The sequence below is a fragment of the Lytechinus variegatus genome, chromosome 11 (assembly GCF_018143015.1).
Source record: "Lytechinus variegatus isolate NC3 chromosome 11, Lvar_3.0, whole genome shotgun sequence".
In the NCBI taxonomy this organism is placed as follows: domain Eukaryota; kingdom Metazoa; phylum Echinodermata; class Echinoidea; order Temnopleuroida; family Toxopneustidae; genus Lytechinus; species Lytechinus variegatus.
In genome coordinates, this window is record NC_054750.1 from 28,389,884 (window position 1) to 28,399,255 (window position 9,372).

A 9,372-nucleotide genomic window follows, 5' to 3' on the forward strand; every position below is an offset into this window, starting at 1 on the left:
TACTAACATAGTCACAGATTTGAATATTCGTTCGATGATTAAGAAATCTGAAGAGTAAGAATGTCCATGTTTCAATGTTCTTTGGCAATGTTCACATCAAATTCCATAATGTTTTATTCCCAAATCGGGTCGCAGACCAATCGTGAGGTATGCGGTGGCCTTTTAACATTTTTAAAAAAATGACGATGTTCACAACGATTTGCATTCATATTGGACATCGGATAAAGCGTTCGATAGATAATAAAAAATAGAAGAGGTCTTAAAAGTTTATGAGATAATGATTGTTGAAATATTCTGTCTGACAGAAATAAACGAGTAATTATTCTTTATAACATGATTTTGAATTAATATTATTGTCTCGAACTGGGGTCCCATTTCATAAAATGTGCTATAATAACAAATTCACAATATTTGTAACAAATTTTCTATCAGTCAATCATTGAAGGACTTTGTTATTACATGTGTGCACGTTTAATGAAATAGCCCCCAGATCTTTTCTTTTGAAATCTCTTTATTTTCACTCATTTTTTCAAATACCTTTTTTTTTAAATCTCCACCCGCCATCTCTTGTCTCCTTCCTCACGCGAGTCTGTTAAAACATGTATTAACTTTTGGCAACATCAAAATTTCAGATTTCTAAAGTGGGAATTCATTATCAGATTGAATAAAAGATTATGCTTTGTGGAAGTTAGATACGATATAAGATTTGGGTCCCGTTTCATAGAGACTTATTATATCACAATGTAATTTTTAGTCAATCACATCGAACGATTCCAGTAGCTTTAAACTGTGACTGCGACTTTATTGTTATTATACTGTATAATAAGCTTTATGACGCGGCTCCACTTAGCTGACCAGGGCCCTGTCTTACAAAGAGTTGCGATTGATCCGATCAATCGAAACTTTGGAAAGCCAACAAAGTCAACTCAATGTATGTTTGTTCAAAATATTTTCTAGATATGAATGTATAGCCATTAATTCATTGATTTCTTGACAATGCGATGTGTTCTCCCTTTCTTACAAAGGACATTTTGCAATTAAGAAAAATATGGCACTGATGGATTTCCATAGAGTTTCGATTGATTGGATCAATCTTAACTCTTTGTAAGACGGTGCCCTAGTATACAATCAACCATTGAACAATGGGATTCCTGTTTTTTTTAAAGTTATTTTTGTGTTTTAGGCATTAAAACCAATCATCGTATTTATCAAGAATCAGGTATGGGTTGAAATATCAGTATACAATCTTCGCAAATCGGTATTTTCGTGATATATACCTACAACATCACCCTGACGGAATAATGATTCAGTTACTTTTTTTACGAAAAAAAATCATCATAATTATCAAGAGTCAACACGGATCAAATATGGGTTGGAATTTCTTCCCATATTAGAGTTGTACTGATACCATGTACATGTATAATTATGTAGGCCTACAGCATGCAACGGAACAAAGGGTTTGACAGGGTTTCAATCGAGAGAGGTTTCTTATCATTTATAACAGTCAACTATATTTTAATCCGATTTGAACATTCGAATCATAGGCCCGTATTCTGAAGTCGGGTTTAACTCAAGTTTAAAGTTGTGGTTTAAGTATGGGAAGCCAAAAGTATCACATTATTTTTTTCAATTTGTATGTTTCTTATGTTTACTGTGCTCTTTCCTGATTCATCGATGGTGAAGACAATCATCTATTTATACTTCCTACACAATTATGAATGATTTGAGAGCCGAATGAGCTGAAGTATGATATCTCTACTGTTAGTGATTATGTAACAATTGGCTGTCCATACTTAAACCACAACTTCAAACCTGAGTTTAAGTTAAACCCGACATCAGAATACCGGCCATATAGTTTAATGTTATATTTCCCTCTTCCACGGTTCGTCATCTTTTAATTTCATTACAACATAATGCATTCATAAAAACAAACAATGGAATCATGAACTTCCTTACTAATAAAAGCTTTTGACGACAATCATTCAAAATGACTATTATTTAAAAAAACAAAGACAGGCTTTAATAATTCATTAGCGGATACAGTACCCAAATTTAAGGTCACGTACAGGAAGGAAAACAAGGTTCAATGCTTTGTTGGCCCCTGGATATGACATCATTGAACATTTAGGGAATTTTTCTACCGAAACCCCGTTTTGTCATCCTTCCAGATAAAAGCTTTAGAACTCATTCATGTATACCTTATTTCCGGAATGGATATAATATGTAGACCTGACTAAATCTTGAAGCCAGCTGAAACAATATTGATATGATGCTGACTATAGATAGGCCCGTATTCTGACCTCAAGTTTAATATAGATTCGGGGAGCGTTTCATTAACATTTTCGTATGAAAAGTTGTCGGATGTGACAACTTTCCTTGATTTTGATTGGCTGAGAGGCAGCGTTTCTATGGTATCTGTCGGATAAATAATAGTCAATTTTTTATAAAGCGCTTTTCCCAGAATGGCCCAAAGCGCGTTACAGCATATTATTACCCCGGTCATTGGATTCATTTCAATCAAGCACGAAAAGTGCACAATTTCCACTCCCTGGGGAGCATTCCTTGCATTCATCGCAGCCACATTATGGCGCTGGCAAAATCAAACATACAATATCTTTCGCATCCTACCGGGTACCCATAATTTAGCACCTGGGTCGAGAGTGGCAAAGTGTGAAACGCCTTGCCAAAGGACGCTTGACCGCGGTGGGATTCGAACACACGACCCTCTGTTTACAAGGCGAGAGTCAGAACCACGACACCACGGCTCTTCCAAAATAGGCTTTGTCGGATAAATCGTCCGACAAGTCCATCCATGAAACGCTCCTCTGTGTCCCGTCTTACAAAGAGTTGTGATTGATCCGATCAATCACAACTATGGACGGCCAACAACGTCAACATCTATTATATTTTCCAGCTATATATGAATGTATATTCATGCAGTCATTGTTTTCTTGAAAATTCACTGTGCTTCACTTTGTTTACAAAGGGCATTGTGCAAATTTCCTGTAAAAACAAAATATGACGCTGATGGTTGTCCATAGAGTTACGAATGATTGGATCAATCGTAACTCTTTGTAAGACAGGACCCAGGTCTCAATTTGTCGTAAGTCCATGTTCCAACTATGAATAGCCAATGTGACAGGTATTTCTTACAGTGCAAGTTCAATTGTCAGCTCATTTGACACTAAATTTATAACTAACTGGGAACAATGACAACTGAAATACGTAGTGCAACCTATCATTAAACCGTAAGGAAAGTGCTAAGTGACGGTAGGAAACATAAAAATGTAAAATCTTGACATATTTGGATTCCCATAACTTTAATCCAGAGTTAGACCAGGGGGCCGTTTCATAAAGATGTTCGAATGTTAAGAGTGACTTTAAGAACGACCGGTGATCCTTTCTCGTGGTAAATGGTATTTACCATTGGTGATTATTTAATAAGGCGTAAGAAAGGTTCACCAGTCGTTCTTAAAGTCGCACAGGTCTGGGCCTATAGTAAAGAAAAAACGGACTTCAGCATATACGGTCCGTAAAACTTGTACATTATGTGAAAATACACGAGGGAGTTGATGATCATTCAGTCATTTCACTCGCAATATCCGGTTTATTTCACACTGCCGAAACATCTCCTGTGGTGTAGCACCTCCTCTCGTTTCATAAAGACTTACTATTACGACAAATGCACAATTTCTATAACAAACTTACGTATCAGCCAATAAAATTGAACGATTACAGTAGCTTTTAAACATCATTGATAATTTCTTATCAAAACAAGTTTTATGAAGCAGACCCCACTGCCAAGATAAGCCTTTTACGCAGGTCTAGCTGCGCATGGGACAACCAAGGTGGTTTTTATCATTATGACATTCACTGTAAAAAGTATTTCTGATGTGATGATTACACATGGATTCCTTTAAAACATAATTTCCATCACAGCTAAGCTAACGAGGTAAAAAGTGCTGAAAGTCATTGGTATTTGACAATAGCCCTCAAATTGCTCTAATAGCATGCCAATTAAGCGTACGATACAACGATTTTCAAACTTAATCACCGATCACAAATATGTCATGAAATTCTTCTCGTTCTATCTTAGCCTATGAAAATGACAGGGTCCTCTGTCGGGAAAGCTTACGCAAAATCTTAATTAAGAAAGTTAAGGTGCTGATCCTCTTGAAGATAAAGGTCATTGGAGAAAAGTTCATCATGAGCTATACCTACGAGTCAGCTTATTGGCGGAAAATTCCACATTAAGTTGCGCATATCTCTTTGACAGGAAATTAAAGAAGCGGGATTCTGATTGGCTAGAAGTTCTTGGGTTGCATTCCTGATTGAATGAAAGTTTTAAGCGCCCGACTGTAATTGGCTGAATGTTCTATACTAGGATTGCGCTGTGGTTTGGCTACGGGTTCATGATATGGTTTGGGTTTCACTGCACTAGTTCGCAAATTTGAACGGCTGGTAGAGCGGGCGAAGGAGGAAGGAGTGATTGCAGTTGGGATTAACTTGAAAACAATGTTAGTCTAGAGACATCACACATGATTTTTTTTCCTGCAAGTTAACTTTTATGCCTCAAGTTAACAAGTTAGTGACTAGTCCGCAGACACAGACACTGATTGAAACTTTGATCAATAAGTGGGTCTCCACTTTTTCTTCAGTATACTAGACATTATAGGCTGCACATTCAGACCCTTAACTCTATAGTGAAGAGTTTACACAGCAGACTAATAAGTGACTTCTATGGAAGCTTAAAAGTGCCACCGAGATGTTGAGATAATTATCTCGGGAAGTCGACATCTTGATAGCAAAAGATAAGATGACGAGATCCTGGATCTCATCATGTCGACATCTTTTAGAAGAGATGATGAGATGACAAGATCCTGGATCTCATCATGTCAACATCTTTTAGAAGAGATGATGAGATGACAAGATCCCGGATCTCATCATGTCAACATCTTTTAGAAGAGATGATGAGATGACAAGATCCTGGATCTCATCATGTTGACATCTTGTAGAAGAGATGATGAGATGACAAGATCCTGGATCTCATCATGTTGACATCTTTTAGAAGAGATGATGAGATGACAAGATCCCGGATCTCATCATGTCAACATCTTTAGAAGAGATGTTGAGATGACAAGATCCTGGATCTCATCATGTTGACATCTTGTAGAAGAGATGATGAGATGACAAGATCCCGGATCTCATCATGTCAACATCTTTTAGAAGAGATGTTGAGATGACAAGATCCCGGATCTCATCATGTTGACATCTTTTAGAAGAGATGATGAGATGACAAGATCCTGGATCTCATCATGTTGACATCTTGTAGAAGAGATGATGAGATGACAAGATCCTGGATCTCATCATGTTGACATCTTTTAGAAGAGATGATGAGATGACAAGATCCCGGATCTCATCATGTCGACATCCTTAGAAGAGATGATGAGATGACAAGATCCCAGATCTCATCATGTTGACATCTTGTAGAAGAGATGATGAGATGACAAGATCCCGGATCTCGTCATGACGACATCTTTTAGAAGAGATGATGAGATGACAAGATCCGGGATCTCGTCGTGTCGACATCTTTTAGATGAGATAATCTGACAAGTTGCTTGCACCTGCACGCATTAACACCGACAGGAATTTGGTTGATATTCGATTTTTGATATTCTAACTGTGAAGTTGGTTCGATATTCAAACGCGTGTGAATTTGGTTAATTTTTTATATTGAAAATTAGGGGCTTTCAAAGCTAAATAGGGGGTTTAACAGGTGCAGCACATCTCGGGCAACCATAAATACACTGGCTTGCCCTATTACGAGGACATTTAGGGGACAAGGTCAGTGAATAAAAGGGCATGAAATTTTTAATTTTTGATTTTTTTTTCGAGGGACCCCTAGAGATATCCCGACGGCTTAGCCAGGGTAACCACGTATCTGAACTTGTAGAACTCGACTCGGGCAACCAGATAAACACTACCTTGACCCGGTGCATGCACATTTAGGGGGCTCAAATTAACAAAATTAAAGGGAATAAAGGGCTATTTAGAGCATTTTTTAACTAAAAAAGTATTTTTTCAAGAGGCCGGCCCCAGGGATATCCCGACGGCCTAGCCATGGTAGCCACGTATCCTAACTTGTAGAATTCGACTCGGGCAACCAGATAAACACTAGCTTGACCCGGTGCATGCACATTTAGGGGGCAACTCGGTAAAGCATCTCATGAGCAGATCTTAATCTATTATACTCAGTCCTCATTCCTCCGCCAATAAAATATTCCGAAAGCTGAGTGACACATGTATTTTTCTTTTATTTGCACAAAATATGTTTAGTGGTTGCCCATTCTTTGTTTTTAGAATCAGTCTAATCATTACACATACTCTTCATTGTAATCAGTTTACAAAATTAAAAAAATGAGAATTGGTTGGGTCGAATGAATATATTTAACCTTTTGTTGTAGATCGTCATATCTTGGAGAAAAGATGTCGACGTATATCGATAGAAAACGTATTGTCAAAATATAAAATATGAGTATAAAGCTCCTCTAATCTTTGAATGATTGTCATGAGACATTTTCTTTTGCATATGTATCTTTCAATTCAATTAACCAGCAAGGAGTAATAATACCCCTCCAATAAAACTTTCATGAACGAAAATGTCTCTTTTATACAATATCGCGTGACTAATTTCAAAGCTCTTGATTGATTGATCGACTAAATTTCCAAAGCGACTATCACATAATTAGAATTTAATTTCAAAATCATTTTAAAGGCCAAAATTTTCTAGCTCGCTTCGCTCGCTTGCGACTTTTTCAAATTATTCCACATTTGCTATGTTGTCGTGCCTTAGCATATTTCGTTTATTATCCGCAACTGCGTTGAACTTAATATAATTGTGGTGTATGTACCCGCGATATGATAAAAAAATTGGCCATCTGCAAATATTTAAAAATATCACGAGGTTCCGGGGGCTCCGCCCCAGACCAGTGGCGCCACCGAATGGGGAGGCCCCAGTGAGTTCCCCCCCCCGAAATTTGAAGAAAAAAGTGTGTTGTAAACGTCATAATTCTCCAAAAATGTTTTTTGTTCTTTAAATTTTTTTTTCCTCCATTCAAAATGTTGCTCGCGCTACACGCTCGCAGTTATTAATGATTGAGATAAGTAAATTATCTGTTCACATGGGGCTTAAAAATCATGTTATTAGAGTTTTCATTATTCGTTTTAGCGAGATACATATCCTGCGTATTCATAATTTTCATAAATGAAATATTTCCAGCTAATTAGATAGCCATTCAGTTCATGATTAGTATTACAAAAAGTGCTTAGAACGTCCAGGTATCATCCCGGATATCAAAAATTTTCAGCTCGCGCTTCGCGCTTGCATTATTTATTTGGTGAGATATCATCTTTATGACCCGATCAATGCAAACAGCTAATCCTTAACAGGTCCCTTTTTCAATTCAGTATAGGGACTATATTTTCGAGCTCCTCACTCGATTTTTAAAAAATTGTGTGTCACCACCCCCGGCCCAAAATGTTTGTTTTTCCTCCTCCTAGGTTAAAAAACTTGGTGCCATCATTGCCCCGGACCCGATCCGCATAGCACTCCCCCCTCAAAAAAAAAAAATATGATGTCATTTTCTGCATACCATGTCAAAATCAATCTCAAAGTTAAAGGTGATTTTTTTGTCTCGCTCACTTCGCTCGCCTGAGATTTATGAAGCAAATTTTTGCTGCGTGCGCCATGGTGTGTCCTCTCTTTTTTGTCCTTATCACGCATTGAGCTTCGCCCTTATGCTCGGGGCATGATTATAAAATATCCTGTTCATACAATGATACGATCAACCCATCCGTTCTCCCTTTCCTTTCTCTCCCTCCCCCCCCTTTCTTTCCTATTTCCCCCTTTCGCTTCTTTCTCTTTTTTCTATCTTTCCTTGTTTTTTTACTGTACCCATTGGCGGTACCAAGGGATGGGGAAAAAGTCAGGACCGTGGTTCCCCATGCTTGAAATAGCCCCATATTCCTTTAATTTTGTTAATTTGAGCCCCCAAAATTTGCATGCGTCAGATGAAGCTAGTGCAAATCTGGTTGCCCGGGTCAAGATCTACAAGTTAGGATACCTGGTTGTCCCGGCTATAGGCCGTTTGGATATCTAGGGGGCCACTTAAAAAAAATCACTTTATTAATATAAAAAATGCTTGATATAGCCCAATATTCCTTTATTTTAGTTAATTTTAGCCCTCAAAATGCGCATGCACCTGATCAAGCTAGTGTTTATCTGGTTGCACGGGTCACGTTCAACAAGTTAGGATGCCTGTTTGCCCCGGCTATGCCGTTGGATATCTCTGGGGGCCCCTTGAAAAATATACTTTTTTAAATTAAAGAAGATGCTCTAAATAGCCCTTTATTCCCTTTAATTTTGTTAATTTGAGCCCCCTAAATGTGCATGCGCCGGGTCAAGCTAGTGTTTATCTGGTTGCCCGAGTCGAGTTCTACAAGTCAAGATACGTGGTTACCCTGGCTTAGCCGTCGGGATATCCCTAGGGGTCCCTCGAAAAAAAAAAAATCTCATGCCCTTTTCTTCACTGACCTTGTCCCCTAAATGTCCTCGTACTAGGGCAAGCCAGTGTATTTATGGTTGCCCGAGATGTGCTGCACCTGTTAAACTCCCCTATTTAGCTTTGAAAGCCCCTAATTTTGAATATCGAAAATTAACCAAATTCACACGCGTTTGAATGTCGAACCAACTTCACAGTTTGAATATCGAAAATCGAATATCAACCAAATTCCTGTCGGTGTTAATGCGTGCAGGTGCAAGCATCTTGTCAGATCATCTCATCTAAAAGATGTCGACATGACGAGATCCGGGATCTTGTCATCTCATCATCTCTTCTAAAAGATGTCAACATGATGAGATCCAGGATCTTGTCATCTCATCATCTCTTCTACAAGATGTCAACATGATGAGATCCAGGATCTTGGCATCTCATCATCTCTTCTAAAAGATGTTGACATGATGAGATCCGGGATCTTGTCATCTCATCATCTCTTCTAAAAGATGTCAACATGATGAGATCCAGGATCTTGTCATCTCATCATCTCTTCTAAAAGATGTCAACATGATGAGATCCAGGATCTTGTCATCTCATCATCTCTTCTACAAGATGTCAACATGATGAGATCCGGGATCTTGTCATCTCATCATCTCTTCTACAAGATGTCAACATGATGAGATCCAGGATCTTGTCATCTCATCATCTCTTCCAAAAGATGTCAACATGATGAGATCCAGGATCTTGTCATCTCATCATCTCTTCTACAAGATGTCAACATGATGAGATCCAGGATCTTGTCATCTCAACATCTCTT